The 3,268-nt window shown below is 45.7% G+C and overlaps 1 pseudogene across 1 annotated transcript; it reads left to right on the forward strand.

Moving 5' to 3' along the window:
• Positions 1-428: 428 nt before the first annotated feature.
• Positions 429-797, forward strand: LOC308413578 (membrane magnesium transporter 2-like; annotated as a pseudogene). Its single transcript has one exon. The product of its transcript is annotated as a membrane magnesium transporter 2-like (transcript).
• The last annotated feature ends 2,471 nt before the right edge of the window (positions 798-3,268 follow it).

The following is a 3,268-nucleotide window of genomic DNA, read 5'->3' on the forward strand; positions in this document are numbered from 1 at the left end:
TATAAGGATGAGTCCCAGCGTCTCTCCCTCCTTCTCCAGTGCAGCTCTTTCCTGCCCTGAGTCTCTGGACTAGGGGTGCCTGCCACACACACCCTCCCCGCTATCCCCCTCCCTCCATCGCTGCCCTGCTTTGTCCCTGGTGTAGCGCCCCCTGCCGGACACCGTGCTGAGCTGTTTGGGGCCCACAGCGCCCTGGAGAAACTTCTGGAGTCTACCACCAGCTAATCAGAAAAGCTTTGGGCTTCCAGATCCCTGGCTCCTTCTGGAAGGTATGCACACCCAAACGCACGTACCCTTGTCGGCCAGAAGAACAAGGCCCGAAGCAACAAGGCCAGCTGAGACTGTGAGCCAAGAGAAGTCTTTCTTTTTCTTGGCATATTTACCCCAGTGTGGAAGGCTAGCTCTGGGGCTGCCACTCCTTCGGAAACATGGTGGCGTGGCTATGGAAGGTCCGGGTGAGCGTCAGTCTCTTCACCCTCACCCACGCTGCCTTTTTGGCTGCACAGCATGGTTCTCATACGTGACTGACGGAAAAGAAGTATGAGTCGCTGCCAACAGATAGAGTTCTCCAGACATTTTTGGCCTTTGCACGTACCTGTTATGGCGTAGTTCAGACTGCAGGGGACTTTAACAGGGATGCCACTTGGGAACTAAAGCATATGACATTTGACACCTTAAGGAATCGCCCATCTTTTTATGTGTCTCACCGGTCTGGTTATGGAGTGTTCCAGTCTTCGGATACAACTCATTTCTCAAACCTCAGCATGCCATCTTCTGACATACAGTTGAAGTTTTGAAAGCTGCACTATTCGGCTTTTTTTTTTTTTTTTTTTTTGCAACAGGACAGAGCAGAATTAAGTACTAGGATTTGGGATGTAAAAGACCCCCTACATACACATCAATATTTTTACTGCTATGTCAGACTAAATTTAAAAAATCTGTAATTAAAAAAAAAAAGGTATTTATGTCAGGTGCCATAGAAAGCTGATTAACTGTGATTTGTTTTCGGTTGAGGCAAGCATTTAAATCTCACCCCAAGAAAGTAGATACTGCAGGTGGACCTCACCCCGTCCGTCAAGGGACTGAATGGAACCCACAGGCCTCAGTAAGGAAGACGTGCTTTTGCATGCTTGAACTGAGCCATCCGTCTTTCTCTGGCTCTCTCCCCTAAACCCAAACATCAGCTCTTCTTGCATTCTGAGCCTTTGAAACTGAACTTGTATGTGGGCTCTCCTGGGCTCTGCTTACTGACTTCAATCCTGAAGAAACTTGGAGGTTTTCACGTGTGATTTGATTCTTCTATGTCTCTCCTGGGCTCTCAGAACAGTGATGTGGAGGGCACTGTAAGCTAGAAACTCTAGGTTGGTGGTGATTTTTCCATGCTGGGTGGAGAGGCCTAACTGTGAAGAGAATGACCAGCATTCCTAGAACAGTGCACATAAAAGGTATAGAGAGCCTTGCCCCTGCCAATCCAGAACCTCCATGGCCAGCTCCACATGTTGCATGCTATGGTCTGATTATATGCCCACCTCTCTTTTTGCTGTGGTTCCGTGCGAGATTCCACCATCCGAGAGTATATTAAGGTTTGTCAGAGGACAAGAATCAAGTAGGGGAATGTGTTTATATAAAACTGTCCCCTGGTGTCTACAGAGGGTTGGCTCTACAACCATGCACAGGAACAAAAACCTTGGATGCTCAAGTGGTTTGTAGAAAATGACATAATATTCCCATAGAACATATGCCTACCCTCCCATATACCTCTGGTCATCTCTGTCACGTGTAACGCCTAATGCCATATAAGTTCCGTGTAAAGAGCTTTGGTACTGCGTTGCTTGGGGAATAATGGTTTAAAAATGCTTCTGTATCTTCAGTACAGATGGAATTTCTCCCCAAATATCTTTGGTTAGCAGTTGGTTGAGTCTGTGTCTGGTCTGTTTACTTGTCCTTACGGTCTACTGTTACAAGAAAGTCATCTCCCAGCGGGGCAGATCATGTTTGTCTTGGTTCAAAAACAAAAACCATTATAAGGATGAGAGGTTTATATTTAACTATTATTATGGGGACTCGAGGTGTAGCTTAGCTGTTAGAGGCTTGTCTAGCACGTGGGAAGCCCCGGGTTCAATTCCTAGCACCACATAAAAGGTGGCAATTACCTGGAATCCCAACTCAGATAATGAGAGCAGAAAGATCAGCTGTTCAGAGTTGTTCTCAGCTATACAGAGAGTTGGAGACCAGCCAACCTGAGCCGTATTTATCCTAGATGAGATCCTGAGTCTATATAAATAAGCAAATATTACTGAAAAATTTAGGGTAAAATATATTTCTTAAATATACCTCCATCAAGGAAAAAAAAGATTGACTTGTTTTGAAATATTTAGTCACAGGGGTTGAGAAATACATTTTTACTTGCTTCTACATTCTAAAATTTAATATATTTAGCATGTCTAAATTCACTCTGCTTGCTAAATCCCAGAAAGATGGCTGGTGGAAAGATGAGAACCAGGTAGTCCCACAAGGCTCTTCCCTGACCATACCTTCTTACCAGGAAGCCGAGGTTTTGTGTACTGAACTCCTCTGGTCAAGCTAAGCCCCAACCCGATGCCCCTTATTTGCTTAGGGAATAGATAAAATTGATCTTATCAGAGATCTGGGCCCTCTCCTAGTAATAATAAATCAAGAAAATGCCCAGAAGACATGCCTTCTGGCCAATCTGGTAAATCCTTAAGGAAGGTTCCTTCCTCCCGAGTGACTTAAGTTTGTGTCAACTAGATGAACACTAATTAGCCCAATGTGACTCACCCAGAGCTTCCAAATTATGAAAGCCTGCCAAACAGTCCCCATCTGGGCCAGCTTTGGCTCCCTGTGCAGAGCCATTTTGAGTTCAGTACATAGAGATCCTTGGGAAAGTGTGCAGAGAACCTATTACTCATGGTTCCAGGGAAGGGATCTCTATCTTTTCATCACTTGAGGCACTTTCCTGGACATGATTCTTCCTCTAGGAGGAACTTAGAATAAGAAAGGTAATGACTTGCGGATATGACCTTGGAGGAGAGCGGAGTGTCAGTCTTACACAGGCTGAGGTAAGTGCTGAAGGAGAATACACCCAAGCCTTCAAGGCGTCCTCCAGGTCAGCTTCTGATGTCCCCAGATCACAGCGCTAACCACTCCATGCCAGTGGTCCTCCTGAGGATACTGAGCACTCTGCAATTGTGCAGACACTTTTAGGTTCCACAGATACTTCCACAGGGAGGTGGTGCCACTGGAATCT

This window comes from Micromys minutus (genome assembly GCF_963924665.1).
Source record: "Micromys minutus genome assembly, chromosome: 32".
In the NCBI taxonomy this organism is placed as follows: Eukaryota; Metazoa; Chordata; class Mammalia; order Rodentia; family Muridae; genus Micromys; species Micromys minutus.